This window comes from Plecotus auritus, assembly GCF_963455305.1.
Source record: "Plecotus auritus genome assembly, chromosome: 4".
In the NCBI taxonomy this organism is placed as follows: domain Eukaryota; kingdom Metazoa; phylum Chordata; class Mammalia; order Chiroptera; family Vespertilionidae; genus Plecotus; species Plecotus auritus.
In genome coordinates, this window is record NC_137775.1 from 104,155,209 (window position 1) to 104,177,656 (window position 22,448).

Genomic DNA, 22,448 nt, shown 5'->3' on the forward strand with positions numbered 1-22,448 from the left:
GGAGCCCCAAGAGACACAGCCCAGTCTCCAGGCCCCTCTGCCTTGGGCCCCTACCTGAGCTCATGTGCCCCACGCCCCCTCCCACTGCGCACTTTCCAGTGGGGCAACCCCAGGGTCCTGCCATGCACCCAGCGTTCCAGCTCCCGCGGAGCCGCCATTGTCCCGGGCCACTGCTCCGGTGACCACACAGGGGCCTCACTGCCCACTCACAACTGTGATGAAGCGGGAGTTTTGGACTGGACAGCGGTGTCCCCCTGGGCAGGATGGTTCCCCGGCTCTCCGTCTGTGGGAGTCGAAGAATGAATCAACTGACGGAAGGTGGTAGAGCAAAGGTGGAGATTCATTGAAGAACAAATGCAGACTCCCACGTGGGGAGGGGAGAGACTTTCACAGCACAGACTCCCACGTGGGGAGGGGAGAGTCCCACTGAGTTCCTTTTCCCTGCAGCCTATAAAGGCTGCAGAGTCTCATGCCTTGATGTCCCCTCTGATTGGTCGCTATTTCCTTGGACTGGTTACCATAGTAACTTCTGAGCTCAAAGGTCTAATCTCACAGGGGACACATGAGGTTCTCCCCCCTCCTTTCCTATGGCCAGAAGTGGGCGTCTGTTCAGGGAGACGGGGCTAGGTGATAGGTCCGAAGTGGGCAGCTGATCAGAGGAGTGGGGACACTTGAAAGGCCAGAAGTGGACACTCAATAGGGGGTGGAGTAACGTGATGGCTGGAAGTGGGCAGGTTATCAGGGAGGGGGGGCATGTGATCATCAGAGTGGAACTGAGTTCCCACCTGATGTCTGCACCCCCCTAACTAAGGGGTCGACACACTTCCTCTCCCAGACTGGTTTGAGGACCCTGGGGCTGCAGGCAAGACCTGGGGTCAAGTGACAGGCTGGGGCTCAGGCTTAGCTGGTCCCTGGAGCTGCCGTGGAGCTCTGAGTGTGCTGTGGGCCAAATGGCTTCTCCAGGGGATGAGAGATGCGGCCACAGAGGTGCTTGGCATCAGGGACTTGTACCAGGCGACACCCAGGTAGACCCACATCTCGGAGAGCGAATGCAGGGAGTCAGCCGGTTTGCAGACCCTGAATCAATTTCTTTTCGAGGTAAAACAAAATCTGCCAGGGGAGGCAGGAGGGGAAAGCCAGTCACAGAGAAAATTATGGTACTTTGGAATCTAAGCCTCAGGTGGAGAGGGGAGGCCCGGGGTTCTATACAGGAGGCCCTTGACCCAATGCAGGGGGACTGCATCAAAGTTACCAGCTGGGTATGAGCCCGGACAAAGAGAGCCAGCGCCTAGAGGCAGAGGTGTAAATAAAGGAACCCTGTCCCCTGGGGATGAAGGAGGGGGTTGGGGGAAGGGAGGAGCCCATCAGAGCAAATGGCCACAGGGTAATGGTGCTGACCCAGAGGTCACAGGTAAAGGATTTACAGGCTGTGGGCAACCCAGGGCTTCAATTCTAGCTCAGCCCTTTCACTGCTGTGTGTCTATGAGGAAGTCGCTCTCCCTCTCTGTGCTGCATAGCCTGGCTGTACAATAAGCCACAGCTGCTGCTCCTACTGCCCCACTTGCCCTGAGGGTTTTCCGCTTCCAAGTCAGCACCCTGGTCTCACCACCCTTCCCGCCCCCAGCTTTCCCGGGACTTTACAGGACCCTCTGGACCTCTTTCATGGACCCTGGACAAGCCACTGCTCTCCTGTCTCCTTGTTAATCCCAGCTGTCAGAGTCCCACACAAAAGAGAGAGGAAGCAGGAAGGAGTTCTTGGGAGGGCTTTGGCAAAGGGACTGTTGACAGGTGTCAGAGCAGGGGCAGATTGCCCACCAGGGAGATGGCACCTGGGAAACAGAAACCATCCAGGGTTTCAAGGTGGTTTGGGTGGCAGGTGGTCACACCTGAGTGGGCAGGAGAAAAAGGTTGCCTGGCCACGTGTTAGGTGAGAAGTAGGGACCTGATCAGGGAGGCGGAGCAACGTTATGGCTGGAAGTGGGCATGTGATCAGATGCGGGGCCACATGCTGGCTGGAAGTGGGCACCTGAACAGGGGGCAGTGCCAGGTGATGGCAGGAAATGGGCACCTAATTAGGGTCCAGGGCCACATGAAAGCTGGAAGTGGACATGTGATCAACAGCGTGACAATATGATGGCCAAAAGTGGGTATGTGATCAGGGGTAGGGCCACACGATGGCCACAAGTAGGCACCTGCTCAGGGGGTGGGGCCAGTTTATAGGCTGGAAGTGGGTATCTGATCAGGGGGGCAGGGCCACATGATAGCCCGGACCTGGGCACCTTATTAGGGGACAGGGCCTCATGATAAGTTGGAATTGGGCACCTTCTCAGGGGGCGGAGCCTCATGATAGGCCAGAAGTGGGCAGCTGATCAGGGGGACGGGGCCAGGTGATAGGTTGGAAGTGGCCATCTAAATAGGGGGCAGAGCAACGTGATGGCCAGAAGTGGGCACCTGGTCAGGGGCCAGGGCCTCCTGATGGCAGGAAGTATGCAGGTGATCAGGGGGCCAGGCCACATGATCATTCTAGAGTGGAGTACATATTTCACAACTCTGTAAACATGAATTCTAAGTATTTCTTTTTCTTTTTTTTAAAAAAAATATATTCTACTGATTTTTTACAGAGAGGAAGGGAGAGGGACATAGAGTTAGAAACATCGATGAGAGAGAAACATCGATCAGCTGCCTCCTACACACTCCCCACAGGGGATGTGCCTGTAACCAAGGCACATACCCTTGACCGGAATCAAACCCAGGACCCCTCAGTCTGCAGGCTGATGCTCTATCCACTGAGCCAAACCGGTTATGGCTAAACATGAATTCTAAGTATTTCAACGACATTCCCATATATATCCCAGCACTTGAAGCATTAATTATAACTCTTTACAAACACTTTTGTACATAATTCCCAGGGCTTTCAACATGAATTCTAAGTATTTTAAACACTATCCTACACATTTCACAGCTTATTGAATGCTAATTCTCAGTGTTTCAACAATTCCATACAGATATCAGAGCTCTATCATCATGTATTCCAAATGTTTCTAAAACATTCCTAAACATTTTCTCACCCTATCAATTTGAATTCCAAGTGTTTTATACACATTCCTACAGTTTTCTAAACTCTTTCAACGTGAATTCTAAGTATCTTAAACAATTCTACACAGTTCACAGCTCTTTGAACTCTGATTCTCACTGTTTCAACACTTCCCTACAGACATCACAGCTCTATCAACAAGTATTCCATGTGTTTCAAACACTTTTCTAAATACTTCTTGGTTCAATCAACGGGAATTGTTTTATACACTTTTGTACAGTTTTCTAACTTCTTGAAACCGAATTCTGAGTGTTTAAACCACTTTCTTACATCAATCCTAGCTTGTTCAGTGTGAATTATAAATTTTTAAACATTATGGTACACATTTCACAGCCCTTTTAACATTAATTCTTGGTGTTTCACATTTCCCAACAGGTATCACAGCTCCATCAACATGTATTCTAAAAGTTTCAAACACATTCCTAAACATTTCCCAGCTCTGTCAATATGAATTCCAAGTGTTTTATAGATTTTCATACAGTTTTCTATGCTCTTTAAATGAGAATTCTAAGTGTTTAAACCACTTTCTTACATATATCCTAGCACTTTCAGCATGAACTACAAGTGTTTCAAACACCAGCCTACACATTTCCCTAACCCTAACACTAAATACTAACCCTAATTCTAACCCTACCCCTAATTCCTAACACTAACCCTAACCCTAACCTTAACCTAACCCTAACCATAACCTTAACATAACTGGGCCTTGCATTGGCCCAAGGGCGGGGTTTGGGTGAGGAAGAAAAATAAAAAAGCCTACTGCACCAGGTATTCCCAGGCGGAATTCTACCCAAGTACTAACCATGTTGACTTTTCTTTGCTTTGGAGATCAGAGGAGATCGGGCGCATTCAGGGTGGTGTGGCCCATTTAAGCTGGAGCAGGCCTCCAGGAGCCCTGAGAGTCCGCGTCAGGTCTCCAGGTCCCTGAAAAGCCCAGAAGGGGGTGTCCACCCCATCTGGGCAGGACAAAGCCCCCTAGGGATGGCAAAAAGCAAGGGGCGGGGCGGGGCCTTTGGTGGGCAGCAGTGGAGTTCCCTTAGTAGTTTGGGGAGCTACTTCCCTCCGCAGCACCAGGGGTTTGATCCGTTCCCCCCGTTGTGGGGCCCTGTTGCCCGGAAGAGCTCTGGGGGCTTCCACCTGTGCAAGAGAATGTAACAGACACGCCCCTGCCACTCAGGGGTGCTGTGTGTAAGGCGCGAGACACCATTTCCTGATTTTTGACGGTGGACAATGCGGCGGGGAGGGGGGGGAGTGGCAATACAGGGGTGGGGGTTGGGTTCTGAGAGTAGCCCTGGGGAGGAGGGGACCAGCTAATAAAAAAAAGCCTACAGTACCGGGTACTCCCAGGTGGCCTCCCATCCAAGTACTAACCAGGCCCAACGCTGCGCGTTCAAGGTGGTATGGCCGTAGACACGGGAGCGGGCCTCTGGGAGCCTCAAGAGCCCCCGCAACTGAGCCCTGGGCCCCCTGGCTGACCTGGTGCTCAACCCCACCCCCCCCTCCGCCCGCCCACCCTCTAGCAGGGACTAGATCGCTCCCTGTTGAGCCATCAGCTGCCTCTCACCCACCTTCTGAGCTTCCAGGAGATGCGAGATGCGGGAGGGCAGCTCGCCCTGGGGGTGCGATGTCCTGGGTAGTGCGGAAGGGGTCGCCCTCCCCAACTGGGCAGGATGGGTTCCCCTAGGGATTTGACTTCACATACCCATGGCAGCATTCTGTTGTGGAGAATCCAATTGGTAAACACTTAATTGTGACCAAAAATGTGCATGTGTGAAGGCAGGGTCCAGGGGGAGTGGAGGTGGAGGCCGCCCATCAAGTAGGCCCACAGCAAGCCCAAGGTCTGATGCTATGTGTCCTGGGAGACCATAGAAGGTGATATGACACGGGTAGTCACACCTTCCTTTCCTTCATTTCACCCTCTTTCAGGTGAAGACCTGTAAAAGTGGCCCAGAGCCGTGTGACTCTACCAGGATCACAGTGCTGAAACCCAGGCCTGTTTGAAGTGGCCATTCAGGCCACATCCAGCCTAGTCTTATACTTTGGCCATCTCTGAGTTTTTGCATCCGGCACACGTCACACCGCCCACAGGTGTGGCAGGTTTTATGTCATATACACCTGCCCAGGTCTCTAGAAAATTGTTTCTTGCCTCATCCCTTGTGTGTTGGTAGGGTCCCTGGGAAGGCCCAGGAGGACACAATGGCTTTGCCAGGACACTAAACCTATCAGGCAGACACAGGTCTAACTCAGCTCTCCTGAATGCTAGGACCCTGGTGGCATGCATGGGGAGCCGTGGGGGAAAGCTGAGTTGGATAACTTGGAGTGTTTATGGGGGTGTCAGTCCAAAGCCCTGAGGGGTTTCCAGGTAAGTCTGCTTAAAGGAAAACATACAGGTAATGGAACCTTGCAAACTTTATGTCACTTCCTCAGTCACAGGACAATACAGAAGCTAGAACTCTGGTCACCGGGCACCCACATTCCTGAGACTGGCCCCTATCACCTCACTTGACTAGAGACCTTAGAGAGAGCAGGATGTCCTCCACTGGTCTCTGGATGGTCTCAGGGTGTGTCTTTGGAAAAGCTTACCACAAAAGCTGTTTCACTCACCGCAGACAGCGGCTCTAGTCTCCCTTCTGACGCCTGCTGTCATTCAGCAATGTGTAGCCTCCGGTAACGTATGACAGCCTAGCGTTGGTCTGTGGGGCTCGGCTACAGTGTTTGGACAGGTTCAAGCCTTGGATTAATGAGAGGGCAGAGTCCTCTCGTGGCCACGTGCAAGTCCCAGCTTGGAAGGCAGAGCCCTCCCAGCATAATTATAGCCAACAGCTGTAGTTGTAAGCTTGAACCTATGGTCCAAACACGTGGCCCCACATGCCTGAGTGATAGAGTTCAGGTGCATGTAGTTGAGTAGGATTGAAACCCAGGAGAATGTTGTAAACATCTTGACCATGCCCTTACTTTGCCTCAAGGAAATCTGCTATAAAATAAAGACACGGCTTTGGGGTGTGGCGCTGTCTATCAGGAAACAGTGTGCCACGGAGACCCAGCTTTCATTCTCTTGTCTGACTTTTCTAAGCTTTTCAGCTGCCCCCACTCAGGTTCACCCTTGGCCGTGCTGGCGTGGCACTTTGGCCAATCCCAGGAAGGTCACAATTGGGAGCACTTGAGGGCATCATATTAGTAGGCCTCAGGGCCTTGCTTCCTACATGCCCTGTACTGGGGATTGAGCCCACAACCCGGGCATGTGGCCTGCCCAGGAATCAAACCATGACCTCCTGGTTCATAGGTTGACGCTCAACCACTGAGCCATGCCAGCCAGGCTGAATAATTAATTTTATGATACCTTTTAACTTAAAAAACTTATAATAGCTCTAATGCTAGCAATTCTTTTATTTTCTTTAATTTTATAATCACTTTAAAAGCATTGAGAGGAGCAGAATGTCACTCCTGGGCACAACAGTCGGAAATGTGTGACCCGAATCTAATCACAGGGAGCATTAGAGAAACCAAATTCAGGAACCTCTCACAGAGTATCTGCCTGTACTCTTCAGAAAACGTCCAGGCAATAAAGGACAAAGCAAGACCAACTTTCAGATAAAGGGAGATTAAAGAACATGATAACCAAGTGCAACATGTAATTCTATATTGACTTTTGTAATGGATTTTTATTTTTAATAGAATAACTGGACAAACATGAATTAGGTCAAAAATTAGATAACAGTATGTTCATTTCCTGCATCTGATAATTGCACTGTAATTGTATAAGTGAATGTATTATTTTTATTACTATTATTTTTATACGTTTTTGTTGACTAGAGAGTGAGAGGCCGCCTCCTGCACTCCCCTCACTGGGGATCAAGCCTGCAACACGGGCATGTGCCCTGACCAGGAATAGAACCAGTTACCTCTTGACTCATGGGTCAGTGCTCAAACACTGAGCCACACCAGCCAGGCTGAGTGTCTTATTTTTAAAGAAATTCACACTAAAATGTTTAGCGGTAGTCAAGCAACATGACTGCAATTACCTTAAAATATTATGCAAAATGATAATTTGTTTATTTAGAAAGAGAAAGCTGATGTGACAAGGTGTTAATATGTGGGGACTGTGCATGAAGAAACTACGAGCACTCTCTGTGCCATCTACTATTATTTTTATAACCTCTCTGAAAGTCTGCACTTTATTTTAAAAAGACTTCTAGCCCTGGCCCAGTAGCTCGGTTGGTCAGAGTGCCATCCTGATGCACCAAAGTTGTGGATTTCATCCCGGTCAGGGCATGAACAAGAATCAGCTAATGAATGCATGAGTAAGTGGAATGACAAATTGATGTTTCTCTTTCTCTCTCTTTAAACAATAAAAAAAGATTTAAAAAAACTTAAGTAAATAATCTTGGTAGAAATATATAAAAGTTAGCAATAAGCCACCTATAATTTATTAAACATTATATAGAAAATCTGAATATTTAAAATTCACAAACATCCAGAATGTATTACTATACTACTTAAAATGTCAAGAAAACCAGACTATGAAGAAAACCTTAATTTTTGTACCTCCAAATTTTACCTTTAAGCAAATGTGTGCTTGGAAAATGACAAGATTTGTTTTTATATTTCATTCCCACCTCACGTCTAGACCACAGTTCCTCTCTGTAAAACAAGGCGATTGAACGAGAAGGTGTGCAGTGTGACCTCAGCACCAGCCCAGGCCGCTGCCATCTGCTGTGCAGTGCGAAGGGGAAGCAACGTCGTCCTTAGGCATGAGTTCTCCTTCTACTTGGCAAAGTGAACCCGTAAGAGACTGTGCTGGGCACTGCACCCCCCGGAACCCCCACAGTGACTCTAAGGCAGAGAGGATTGTTCTACCACTTTGCACGAGAGAACAAGTGCAGGAGTCCCCAGGGAACGCAGCTGCTAAGTGGCAGGGCCAGGCCTCACGTCTGTGCGCCGGCCTTGACCTCAGCCTCCTCACCTGCCATGGCCAGCGAGCCCCCTCTTCTCGGTGCTTCTCCAGTTTCCCATTCACTTGTCCTAGACATCGCTTCTTCTTTCACCTTAAATGTCGTGTTCTCTAAAGCTTGCTAAAATGTATCCATATTTACACACACACACACACACACACACACACACACACACACACACACCCTCCTACTTCCCTTTCCAATCTATCTACTGAAATAAAAAGGGCTTGTGTTAGCCTTGTTCTGCGTTTTTGTTGTTGTTGTGAGGGTTGTTTTTCCATCTCCACAGGAATATCAGGTTCCTCTCAGAGATGGCTGACCCGAGGAGAATGAATCACCGTGAAACTGAGCCGTTCTGTTCAGCCCTGGTTCATTCTATCTGTTCTTTTCTCTCTAGAATTTCTCCAGAGAAGCATCCAATTACCTAGCACCTCCTCAATTCATAAATTTAAGATCAAATTACATGAACGGTAGCAAGTCTTATACAAAGCACTCTTCAAACACTTTTTTTCCTACTTTTTTTTCCCTTCCTTTAATGTTACTGTTTCCATACAAGACAATCTGATTGGATACTATTCATTTTCTCTGGAATATTCACAATTATTTGCACTTCCTATCTAATAAAAGAGTAATATGCAAAATAACCATCACTCCGCTACACCCACAAGCCACGCCCACCAGCCAATCAGGAGTGAATATGCAAATAAACCCAACAAAGATGGCTACCGCCACAGAGAGCAGGAGGGAGGCATGGGTTTCCCCGGCAATGGAGGAAGCCAAGCTTTCCGCCTGCCCTTGCCAGCCTAGGCCTCCACTCAAGGCTACAAAGTTTCAATGATAGAAGATACATAAAACCAAACAGAAATGGTGGCAGCCACTGAGCTGGAAAGAGCAGGAGGCTAGGGTTGCCCGCGGCAATGGAGGAAGCCAAGCTTCTGCAGCCCTGGTCAGTTCAGGCCTCCGCTTAAGGCTACAAAGTTTCAATTTTAGAAGATACATAAATCCCCAACAGAAATGGCTGCCGTCACTGAGCATGCAGAAGGCTTGGCTCTGCTCCAGGCTACAAAATTTCAATTGTAGAAGATAAATAAACCCCAGATACCAGGGCCTCCGCTTGGGTTGCCAGGGGGCGTGGCCGGCCTGCAAACCACCACAGGCCCCTCACTCAGGCCGCCCCACACCCCAAGGGAACCCCTACCCTGATCCGGGACACCCTTCAGGGCAAACCAGCTGGCCCCCACCCATGCACCAGGCCTCTATCCTATCTAATAAAAGAGTAATATGCAGATTGACCATCACTCCAACACACAAGATGGCTGCCCCCATGTGGTCAAAGATCCTGCCCCCATGTGGACACAAGATGGCCAGCAGGGGAGGGCAGTTGGGAGGGACCAGGTCTCCAAGGGAGGGCAGTTGTGGGCGATCAGGCCAGCAGGGGAGGGCAGTTGGGAGGGACCAGGTCTCCAAGGGAGGGCAGTTGTGGGTGATCAGGCCAGCAGGGGAGGGCAGTTAGGGGTGACCAAGCCGGCAGAGGAGGGAAGTTGGGGCGACCAGGCCTGCAGGAAAGGGCAGTTAGGGGTGACCCGGCTGGCAGAGGAGGGAAGTTGGGGCCACCAGGCCTGCAGGGAAAGGCAGTTGGGAGGGACCCAGGCCTGCAGGAAAGAGCAGTTGGGGGGGGGGGGAGGGACCAGGACTGCAGAGGATGGCAGTTAGGGGTGACCAGGCCTGCAGGGGAGGGCAGTTAGGGGAAAACAGGCTGGCAGGGGAGCAGTTAGGCATCAATCAGGTTGGCAGGGAGGGGTTAGGGGGTGATCAGGCTGGCAGGCAGAAGCGGTTAGGGGCAATCAGGAAGGCAGGCAGGCAAGCAGTTGGGAGCCAGCAGTCCCAGATTGGAGAGGGTGCAGGCTGGGCTGAGGGACCCCTCCCCCCCCCCCCGTGCACGAATTTCATGCACTGGGCCTCTAGTCTTATATAACAGGGTTAGTAATGATATAAAAATTTCAGCACAACTTTCTTTATGCCCAGAAATAATTTATTACAGTCAAACCTCTTGCCGCTGTGTAAATGCAGCCCTTAGCAGCCAGGCTGACGGCAGTGGCTAAATGCACAGGGACTTGGAGATCCTGCATCAGTGGCCTAGCCTGTTCTGTTGACTTCCAAGTGCAAGTGTAAAGTTTTAAAACTGCTCTCTTTCTACTTATTTAAAAAGAGAAGTTTTTATGGGTGGTGTGTTGTGTATTTAGTTTAATATGATTTCAAATCCATCTGCTTATGAGTTGAAGTTGTTTTAATGCCTTTGTTTATGACACAGACCAGAAAGGTTTTTAGAAGTAAAGTTGTGTCAGGACGTAAACACCTCCTCTGTGGGCCCAGCTGGGGGCATATCCGAAGGACCAGGGAGAGAAGCAATCATGGCCTGGGGACCTTTAGGCTGACTCCTGAGGATGTGAAGAGTGCTGGAGAGTTTGGGCTGGGCAAGGCACACTTTGCTGCCGTAAACAGCCCTTGGATCATCAGGAGACATTTCTCCTGTGGTGGCCACGGTGACCCTTGGGTGGGCAGTGGCCTTAAGCCCTGCCCAGCCATGGAGTGACAGCCTTGGAGCAGCCAGCCAGCCAGCCCCAGCACTGGTTACCCCTCAGCAGGACTCAGCAAGCAGGGGCTGAGGTGGGAGCCGCAGCTGGAAGTCAGGGAGTGGCTCCCCATCCCCAGCTCCCATGAAGAGGCCCACCCACCTCGGTTAAATGTAGACTTTATCCTTTTATCTCCCCTTGCCTGGAACAATAGTGTGTTAATGTTTGTTTGGACTGTGCTGTTTCTGTACTGCCTTATTAAAAGATATTGTCGTGTGTACTTCAGGCTTAAGAAATCATTCCAGTCCCTATGGCAGACCTGTGATAAACCAATGGCTGGCAAAGACAGAATCAACCTCTGAGCATAATCTGCTGCCTCTTTCCAAACAAAAACAAAGGAGTAGAGGAATAGGAGGGGAAAACCATGAATACCAAATCCAAGGAGACCTTTGAGGCACTGCTGGATGTTTTTTAATTACTGCTTATGTCTAACAACTTCTATTGTTTGCCAACTCCACGAAGAGCAATAAGGAGGTTAATGCTAATGAAATTTACTACTAAGTGTTCAACTTAAACAACTAGGTGGCTTTATAGATGTCACCTATCCTATATAATAAAAGCCTAATATGCTAAGTGCCCAGTGACCAATCGACTGTTCAACCAATCAAAGCATAATATGCTAATGATATGCTAAAACTGCTCAACCACTTGCTATGATGTGCACTGACCACCAGGGGGCAGACACTCCAACCGGTAGGTTAGCTTGCCGCTGGAGTCCGATCAGAACTTAGGGAGATGGGGCGGATACTCCCTGGAGCCCTCCTACGGTCTCTCCCCAGCTGGCCAACCTCCTGTGTTTTCACCAGCTGGCCCTGATTGGCCCCCATCGGGACTGGCAAGATGGGGCCAGCCATGCCCTGGAGCCCTCCCATGCTCCCTCCTGGGTCCCAATTGTGCACCCTTGGGGTCCCTTGGACTGGCCTGCACCCTCTTGCAATCCAGGACCCCTCAGGGGATGTCGGAGAGCCGGTTTTGTCCTGATCCCCCAGGCCACTCCCTTTGTGAGGGCGCCAGACTCAGGGCTCATAGCTGGCAAGTGCTGCTGCTGCTGTGGTGGCGGGAGCCTCTCCTGATTGGGACTGATGAGCGGGAGCGGCAGGTAGGAGCTGCAGGTGGCATTGGACTGTGGGTTTTGGCCCGATCCCTGCAGGCCACCCTGAGGGACCCCATCTGTGCACGAATTCTTGCAATGGGCCTCTAGTCTATACAATAAAGTTCTTCCAATAATGTTCTTTATAGAAAAAAAATATTTACAATGGAAAAATCACTTTGTAACTTAATGCTTTATTTTATGACTTTTAATAAAACATATAAAGCCCAGCATCCATACTTTATGGTTTTTAGAGATACAATAATCACTGGCTGACCTTTTTTAGACTTTTCTAAAGAGGGGAAAAAAATACAAATAACACAAATTAATTTAATTTCAGACTTTAAGAGAGATTGACATGTTAGAAATAAAGCCTAACCATAAAAGCAGAAATATACTTAATCTAACTGGCATACACTTTACAAATTTATTACTTGAAACTGTGAAAATTTTAGTTAAAATTTAGTTCCTCTTCCCAAAGTTTAGTAAAAAAAATTTGCCCTTCAAATTTTTTGGACATTTCACCAAATTAATATCAAGCAAATGGAATAAAATACCAAGCAACTTATAAACAACTAGAGGCCCAGTGCACGAATTCATGCACAGCCAGGGAGGGGATGCAGGAGGTTGGCTGGTGGCCTGCCCCCGATCAGGGTGGGGGGGGCGGTTGGGGGCAGGGATGGCCAGGGGGAGGGGCCGAGGACAGTTGGCCAGCTGGCCCCATCCCCTGGTCGAACTCCCGGTCGAGGGGACAATTTGCATATTAGCCTTTTATTGTATAGGATTTGGCACAAATGTCAATAATAAATTCCTAATAAGGAGAGAAACCAAGATGGCGGCATAGGTAAGCACCTAAACTGCTGCCTCACACAACAATTTCAAAACTACAACTAAAAGACAGGACAGACATCATCCAGAACCACAGGGAGGCTGGCTGAGTGGAAATTCTACAACTAGAAGGAAAGAGGAAAGCTCACGGAGAATCAGAGGAGCAGCAAAGGAGGGCTGAGGTATGGAGATGCGCACAGAGAGGAAGGACGACTGAGTGCCTGGCTGACTTTCTCTAGCGGGAGGGGGAAGGAAGCCCCCGACTGCACTGAACCCCAGTTCCGACTGCACTGAAACCCAGTTCCGGGCGAAACCCCGTGGACCCAAGCTCATACAGGGGGAGTCTGGACTGTCAGGTAGAGAGAAAGGCACATGGAGACTCAGAGACCCGGGGGAGCTGCAGCGGGTCTGGAGGCGAGTGCACTCGCGCACGCGTGATTGCTCACAGAGAAAGCTGAATGCAGAGGTTGCCGCAGGCATTCCCTAGCGGAAGGGAGTCGGAAGCTCCTGACTGCACTGAACCCTAGTTCTGACTGCACTGAACCCCAGTTCCAGGCGACCCCTGGGGACCCACGCTCTTACAGGGGGAATCTGGACTATCAGGTGGAAACTCAGGGGAGTCTCGGAAGGCAGAGGTCTGGAGGCGGGAAGCCAAGACAGTTTACTCCGCCCTGAGATTCTGCCCCATCCAAGCTGAGCACAGAGGCTTTTGCAATTTGGCAAGTCTAATCCTATAATGCTGTCTCCAGCACTGAACTTCTCCCAGCATAGACACAGCTGATCCTCACAGCCAACTGGCCTGGAGGTCTATTCCTCCCAGTGATACCAACAACAATCAAGACTTAACTACAACAAGGCTGTACACACAGTCCACAAAGGAGTGCACCAAGAGTATCCATCTCAGGTTAACTGGGGAGGCCGACCCACTGAGCCATATAGGAAACCTAGCACATAAAGCTACCCAACCAACTCAGGGAAGCAGCGAAAATGCGGAGGCAAAGAAACAGATCACAAATGAAAGAAATGGAGGAAAACAAACGACAGGATATAGAATTCAAAACCACGGTTATAAGGCTTTTCAAGAATATCCTAGAAAAGGCTGATAAATTTAGTGAGACCCTCGAGGATATGAAAAAGGAGCAACTAGAAATTAAACATACACTGACTGAAATAAAAAATATTATACAGAGACCAAACAGCAGACTAGAGGAACACAAGAATCAAGTCTAAGATTTGAAATACAAAGAAGCAAAAAACACTCAACTGGAAAAGCAAAAAGAAAAAAGAATCCAAAAAGTTGAAGGTAGTGTAAGAAGCCTCTGGGACAACTTCAAGCGTACCAACATCAAAATTATGGGAGTGCCAGAAGAAGACAGAGAGCAAGATACTGAAAACCTATTTGAAGAAATAATGACTGAAAACTTTCCCCACCTGGTGAAAGAAATAGATTTACAAGTCCAGGAAGCGCACAGAACCCCAAACAAGAGGAATCCAAAGAGGACCACACCAAGACACATCATAATTAAAATGCCAAGGGCAAAAGACAAAGAGAGAATATTAAAAGCAGCAAGAGAAAAACAGTTAGTTACCTACAAGGGATCACCCATATAATTGTCAGCTGATTTCTCAACAGAAACTATGCAGGCCAGACGGGAGTGGCAAGAAATATTCCAAGTGATGAATAGCAAGAACCTACAACCAAGATTACTCTACCCAGCAAAGCTATCATTCAGAATGGAAGGTCAGATAAAGAGCTTCACAGATAAGAAAAAGCTAAAGGAGTTCATCACCACCAAACCACTATTATATGAAATGCTGAAAGGTATTCTTTAAGAAGAGGAAGAAGAAAAAAGTAAAGAGAAAAATTATGAACAACAAATACATATCTATCAACAAGTGAACCTAAAAATCAAGTGAATTAAAAATCTGAGGAACAGAATAAACGGGTGAATATAATAGAATCAGGGACATAGAAAGGGAGTGGACTGATAATTCTCAGGGGGAAAGGGTGTGAGGGGTGCAGGAAGAGACTGGACAAAAATCGTACACCTATGGATGAAGACAGCGGTCGGGGAGGTAAGGGCAGAGGGTGTGGTGGGAACCGGGTGGAGGGGAGCTATGGGGGGAAAAAGGAGAAACAATTGTAATAATCTGAACAATAAAGATTTATTAAATTAAAACAAAATAAATTCCTAATAAGAAAAGCCATACTGCCCTAACCAGTTTGGCTCAGTGGATAGAGCGTCGGCGTGCGGACTCAAGGGTCCCAGGTTTGATTCTGGTCAAGGGCATGTTCCTTGGTTGCAGACACATCCCCAGTAGGGGATGTGCAGGAGGCAACTGATCGATGTTTTTCTCTCCTCGATGTTTCTAAGTCTCTATTCTTCTCCCTTCCTCTCTGTAAAAAATCAATAAAAAATATTTTAAAAAAAGAAATGCCATACTGACATCCTACAAACATAAAATATGTTTAAGTAATCCTCCACATAAGTACAAAGTCCACATTTGTGGTGTGCTTCAGTATATTTTTGTTTTAGTGAAAACAAAAATGGATTTCACTGTGATGTGAATGGACATCGAAGATAATTACAAATAACTGTCTATGGTCAGTCTCATTTTAGAAAGTAAAGAGCCAAATAGCATTCTATTTAAACTCGCCGTGACATTTTCCCAATGAAGTGAGCTGCAAACACTGAGAGGATCCTTGTATGCTCAAGAGGAATAGACAGCTGAGAGAAGAAAGCAAGGATGAAGAGATGCGCCATCCCTGTGTCCAGCCTGCAACCACGCTTAAGTCACACTGTTGAAGTACTTCCTTGAGGGAGAAGATGTCAGGTAACAATCAGTGCCTTTACTCGTGGAAACTCCACTTGCTGTAGCCTCATTGCAGACCATGTACTTCACCATGTGCTGGTGGAGCTTGCTGTCCAGGCTGGTCAGCTACTGGCACTGGGATGCCCCCGGCATCGGGGCTGGCGATGGCGGTGTATGGAGGGGGCAGCTTCGCTAAAAAGATACCAGTCACTGAGTCAGTCACACATGTTGGGTTTGAGCATAGGAAACTGTCAAAAAGGTCCCCTTTTCTTTTAGTAACATGCATAAAACTAGTCAATCTACAGTATCATCATTTCAGAGCAGAAACACACATGGGACTGATAAAATCCAACTCATCTTGCCAGCTCTACCCCAATGACCCTGTTCCTGTTTACAAAACTATACCCCAATTATCAACTGCCTTCCTATGTGCAAACCCATAGGGCTTGTCTTAGAAACTGATGATTTATGTCCAAAGTAAAAATCTTACATTACGATCTGACTACCAAGAAACAGAAATAGTCAATGAAAGCAAAGTTTTTACATAGCTTATAAACACACATCTACATCGTGTAGCTGTATTCTGAGTTTATACAGAACCAATATAATAACTGCTGCTATGACAAGCAAAATAGAGTTTTGGTGTCAATCAAAGAAAGACAAAAATGAACCTAGGAAAAATAAACTTACCAACATGGGGCAAAGGTAATTAGGGTGTTAATTTTAGACACAAAACAAAAATAAACTCAAATTTTTGTCTCAAATTTTTATTTAACATTAAAAATCTAAGGATTTCACTGAAGTATGGGTAAAAAGTATGGCTGGGATCTAGTTTAAACACTCCAAGAAAAAAAAGAAGAATTAGATGAAATAAGAGTAGCAACATTTTAATAATTGATAAATATAATGAGATAGTAGGTCATTTTGTTTTTACTGCTTTTGTGTATGTTTCAAAATTCTCAGAATCAGAGATCCACAGACTGTTTTTAATAGTCCTAAGGTTGACTGAGTGGGTATAGGATGGAGGCCCAGTTTCAGGACCATGTTTATCTACCAGAAGTGCATACTTGTCTAAATGTCTGACAAGCACGATCTGGGCCTGCTCCTCCGCGATGACCCCCGCCCCCAAAGGCTTCTCAACTGCAGGCAGAGGATAACCTCCCACTGTGAGCATTGTCTTAGGGCCCAGAAAGGCTTTCACACGATTGAAGTCCCACAAAAAAGAACTGATGTTTGCAAGGGCTCCATAATATGATCACAATAGCTAACCATGAAAAGAGCTACTTCTGAATAGAAATTTTCTATCCACTGGATTGGATTCTGAACTCTGTAACATTTTAAAATGAGTTAGAGCAGGAGAGACAAAATGGCGGCGGAATAAACGGACGTGTCCTAAACCTTGTCCTGGAGCAAATAGAGTGAGCGGCTGAAACGAGTGAAATTCAGCCCGAATTGGCGAAGGAGACGCAGCTGGTGAGACAGTTTGCAGCTGGGAAGGGCAGAGGTCCCCTGAATAAAGGTGAAATCAAGGATCTAGGCAAGAGAGTCTGCCGGACCTCTGTGCCCAGAGGGTCAGGGAGAAACTACAGGGCGCCAAGCCCTGTCCCTGAAAACAGGCAAAGCGTCTGACTGTGAAAAAAAAGGGTCCATGGGACTGCAGGAGATAGGAGATTTTGGACCTTGGAGTCTGGATTTTGGATCTGAGCTCAGAGGCATCCCTGAAGGGCTGGCCGGACCACGCAGTGCCGGTAAGAGAGGAGCGTGCAGAGTCGCAGTCCCTCCTCGCGCTGGGGCCTGTGCCTTTCTCCACTGAACCTAGTTCATAGGATCTTTCGGATACAGACACTTATCCATGGCTGAGGTGCGGGAGAAGGTGTGGACTTGTGGAATCTGGGGAGAGTAGGCGGCGGTTCAGGAGAGGTGGTAGCGAGTCTGGTGCTGAGTCATATCTAAGCCCCAGTAGCCATTTTCTCCTGAGAGATAGCCCCTCCCTCCAGTCTCCAGGCAACCAATATAGCCACACCTAGACCCCACCCTGAATAATACAAAAGACTCTGAATACTCCCTGAGGTCATAGGAACTGGCCTAAAGAGAAATCTTTAGCCCCAGCAACTGGAAACTGAGAAACAGTACAGTACAGAGACTGGAATCATAAGCCAGCCAAAGGAACGACACTCCACTTTTTTCACTTTTATTTTTATTTTTTTTATTATCCCTTTTTTCTTTTTTTTCCTTCTTTTCTTCTTTGTTTTCCTGTTTTTGTTTGTTGCTTTTTTTCTATTTCTTTTCGCATTATTTTTTCATCACTTCTTTTGCTATTTTTAATTTTTTATATCATTTTTTAAATCATTTTTTTTTGTAAATTTATTATTTTTTCTTCTCATTCTCTTTCTTCTCATCCACTTATTCCCTTTCTACTTCCTCAATATTAAATTTAGGTCCTCCCCATATTCATCCAATTGTTAATCTTATTTTCACTATATAAGCTCAGCCTCTACAGATTCTGCCCCAATCCTATTTGCTGGGTGTGTGGTGTTTGTATTTTTTTTTTTTTTTTGGTTTATCTATTGGTTCTGTGGTGTCTTACCCCCACATACATATATATATTCTCCTTTTTATTCCTTTGTCTTTTATCCCTTATCTTTTTCTCTTTCTTCGATAGCATTTGTGCTCTCTTTTCTCTGCCCTCTCTTTGCTCAGGTGGTCACTTATATTTGGGTTATTGGTGTTGTGTGTACATTTGTGCTTAGTTCCCTCCGTGTTATGTCTTGTTTAGATGAATTTTATCCTGTCTGGTCAAGGGGCTTGAGAGCAAGCCACATAACCAGACACCTAAAGAGGAAACTCCATCCATGAACGAGTCAATAACACCCCAGACCCAAATATAGAGGCAGGAAGAATGCGGCAGTGCGGGAAAGAGCATGAGTGAGTGAGGGAGTAAAAGAGGAGCATGTGGTCAGGTGGGGGATGTGTGTGTGTGTGTGAGAGAGAGTGAGTGAAGCACAGTTAGATCCCACAGGATCTTCAGGGGCAGGCTAATCAAACTCGCCTAACTAGGCAGCTTCTTCTACCATTGCAAACAGTACCGGGAGGCCAGCTTGTCCTTAGAGGCCTAGCCTTTTTGAAGGGGAGAGCTGCTGTAACTGGGTTCCCAGCCTCAACTCCACCCAGAGTGCCTTCAGATAACACCTGGGACTCTACAGCCACCCCTGCCAGGGACATGCTACCTAGGCTGTGATCCCACAGTCAACAAAGCTCCAGCCACCCTGGGTGCAGGCTCCTGTGAGTTCGGAAGCAGGCTCCCCTCTGAACGGCCCAACGCTTTAGCCCAGGTCACTGCAACCACGTGAACAGCAGACACGTGAGCAGCCTGCTCCTGTCCAAGGAGCAGCAGTCCCGCGAGAAACCTGCCACAGGCCTAAGAGCAGCAGCTTCATGTGGCCTGCCCCTGTCCAAGGAGCAGCAGCTGTGTGAGCAGCCAGTTCCCCTGTCTGAGGAGCAGCAACCACATGAGCAGCTCACCCCATCTGAGGAACAGCAGACGCTTGAGCAGCCCACCCACTACTGAGGAGCAGCAGCTGCATGCAGCCCACACCCTGCACCTGTCCAAAGAGCAGCAGCTGTGCTGCATGAGCAGCCAGCCGCCTTCCAAGGAGCAGCAGCTGTGCAAGCAGTCTGCCCTCTTCCGAGGAGCAGCAGCTGTGTGAGTAGACCATCCCTTTCCAAGGAGCAGCAGCCGAACGAACCACCTGCTCCCATCTGAGGAGTAGCAGTTGTGTGAGCTGCCTGGCCCCATCCGAGGAGCAGCAGCTGTGTGAGCAGCCCACCCACTTCCAAGGAGCAGCAGCTGTGTGAGTGCCAGGGCCAGCCTGACAGGTTGAATCGGGCTGAGGTAGGGAGGTGGGAATTGAGAAAAGAAAGAAAGACAGGAGAGTGGGATCGGGAGGACTACAGATCATCGAGTGACTGCAGCAAGTTTATTAACTGTGTAATGCCTTTTATACACAAAACACTGAATAGGAGGTCTGTCAAGAGGAATGTATTCTTTGTTCCTCTTAATCTCTAAGGGAGAGACAGAGCAAAAGGACAAATTCTCAGTACAGCAAATCTCAGTAAAAAGTTACAGACTTCTTGGAAAGCTATGAAAGGTTGCTCTCATTCTACTGATAACCGCCATCCAAACAAGCCTGGGAAAACTGTGTGGGTAGGGGACAGCCTTGCTAGTCCCTTCAGGTGCAAGGACCATGTCAGCTTACACCCGGTCTCCAACAGATCCCCCTTCTTTGTTTTTTAGGTGAAGTTCATGTAGTCCTATTTGCAGGGATCGGATGCTGGATCTGATGGTTCGGAAGCAGACTGGAAGTAAACAGAGGATAATGAGAGCAAGGATAACAATAATTAACAGAGACCAAATAAAAGACTGTAACCCATGAAAGGACATAAGGCTTTGAATTTCATTAAAAATATTCTGTGCTACTTCGCTATGAGGCAACAGAGCGGAACCTGCATCATTAACAGCTTGAATCTCTCCATGTAATTTACTGATATCTAAAGTAAAGTTAGTCTGATCCCAAACTCCTAACAGGTGGTTGCGAACTCAATCCCAATGCCACATAGTACCATTATATATCTTAGCGGTGACACAAATCCAATCAAACTCAGCATGACACTGAAGGGTACAACACACTTTCAAGCTGTGCATTTGATCTCCTATAAGGAGCACAGCTTCTTCTAGTGCATTGAGCCTTTGTTCTATTTTCTTATCTATGAGCTCTTGAGCTCCTAAGGCATCTGAAACGTTCTTTGCCAAACCGTCCACAAAATGAGTTGTGTGTATTTCTTAGGTTAAAGCTATGGCTGCAGTAGTGCCAGTAGCAATGAGGGAGACTAGAACCACGAGGCCAGTAATAAGCATTCCAATGAATCTCCTAGGGTGGCTTAGCAAATTATTCAATTCTCTTAATACCTGGGAACTTGTATCCCTGTACCAAGGTCCAGTAATATTAACTGGGAGCATGACAAAGGAAGGTTGATGTAATACAACCACCTCATAACCAAAGTTGTATCTAGATACACAGTTAGACAAGTTGCAATGAGTACAATAAATTCTATACAAGTTGCCCTTATGTACAATATCTACAATTCCAATAAGGAGAACATAAGGAGGAGGTACACAGGCGGTAAGACCTGTGATCACTGCAAGGTTATCATGATGCAAAGAAATGCTACCTAAAGTGGCCATAAGCTTAAATATGTCTAACTGTACTCCTCCCTGCTTGGTGGTGAATATCTCTTCTACCCAGCCTCCAGGGGTCTCTCTAGCCTTAAAACTACTTCTGCTAGATAGTGGGTTGGGATAGGACCAATCAAGTAACTGAAAGGAATTGTTAATGGGAGTATGTACCACAGCCAACTCATGACGGCAACGCCGCCAAGGTGGATACTTCAGAAATAGCCTGTATTCATTATACAAACATGGAGGCAACTTGGGCGGGATACCCTGAGAGACAGTACTGGTGATGTCAGGCAGGCTATATATAGTAAGGAACCATTCTCGTCAGATCCACCCCTCATACTCTTCAGGATCTCCACCTCTGCTAATACCATGGGTATACCTTGGTGAAGGTTCTACAGTAAGACAGTTATTCCAATAGTTAATGGCTGCAAAACATATGGGGACCCTGGTTGACCTTCCCTCATATCTATAATCTCCCACCCATTGAGGAGTAAGATAATCTGCGCTTGGGTGGCCCAGGATATCTGTATCATTAACAAAAATGGGAACACTGTGGTCATCCCAAGTAATGGCCCTGAGAAAGGGCGGATCTGGAATGCATGCCCAGTATGGAACCTGAGCATCACAGACCTGAACAGCCAAAATTGACAGCATGGCAAGAAACAAAGTCTCAGCAGTTCGTTGTGCCCCTTGGCGAACGACCATGGCTTCGGCCTCCGTTGTCAGCTTCTTCAACTGTCCCCAAGTTGGTGGAAATGTCCTCCGAGTCGTCCGTGATCTCTGTAGTGGCGGTGGCGGCGCGGGCACTAGTGGACCAACCCGTAGCCTCTTGAATGGTGGAGTGAGTTCTTGTTCCACTTTGTCCTCCATCTTGACCTTGAAAGGGCTGGACATAGCTGCTGGGGATCCAACCGGGTTCAGAGTCCCCTTCAGAAAATACACAAACAGACCCCCGAGCCCATATCAGAACAGGGTCGGGGCCATGCCATTGTGCTGTAAGTCTTTCCACTGTACCCAAGGGTGGGATCTGGACAGTGAGGACCACTGTTGCTCCACAGTGGTTTTGCCCTGAGCATCACCATTTAAAAAATTAAGGGAATAAAGAGCTCTGTTAGGTATGTTAGCAGGGGTATGTACATACTCCCCCTTCCTTATTTTTTCAATTTGCCTTTTTAAACTCTGATGAGCTCGCTCAACTATTCCCTGTCCTTGAGGATTGTATGGGATTCCTGTTTTATGCTGGATTCGAAAAGTAGCACAAAACTTCTGGAATGCCGTACTTGTGTAGGCTGGACTATTGTTAGTCTTGATGGTGTGGGGGATGCCTAGGAAAGTAAAAGCTTGTAAACAGTGAGCAATAACATGTTTAGCGGCTTCTCCTGTATGAGGGGACGCAAAAATGAAACCAGGAAAAGTGTCAATTGAAACATGGACATAAGCGTGTTTCCCAAAAGATGGAATATGGGTTACATCCATCTGCCATAGTTGGCCTGGTTTGTAGCCTCACGGATTGACCCCTTCTTTGGGAGGAATGAATGTGGTTAAAGGGCATTGAGGACAGAGTTTAACAATTTGCCGACCCTGTTCCTTTGTGATTCGAAACTGCTGGTGCAAGCTAGCGGTATTTTGATGATGGAGAGAATGCGAGGCTTTGGCTGCATCTAAAGGAGATAATGCTAGATAGGCAGTTTTAGTAAGTTGATCAGCGTAAGTATTTCCTGTAGAGAGAGATCCAGGTAAATCTGTATGAGCTCGTATATGGCCAAAGAAACAAGGGTGAGAATGTTTCCTGAGTAAAGCT

At 47.5% G+C, this 22,448-nt stretch overlaps 1 pseudogene across 1 annotated transcript in view; it reads right to left on the reverse strand.

Annotated features, from left to right (window-relative positions):
* Positions 1 to 21,517, reverse strand: part of LOC308246759 (striatin-4-like) — a 135,293-nt pseudogene extending 113,776 nt beyond the window's left edge. Inside the window, exon 1 of the transcript in view lies at positions 21,278 to 21,517. The product of the transcript in view is annotated as a striatin-4-like (transcript). The remainder of the gene's footprint in view (positions 1 to 21,277) is intronic.
* Positions 21,518 to 22,448: the final 931 nt, after the last annotated feature.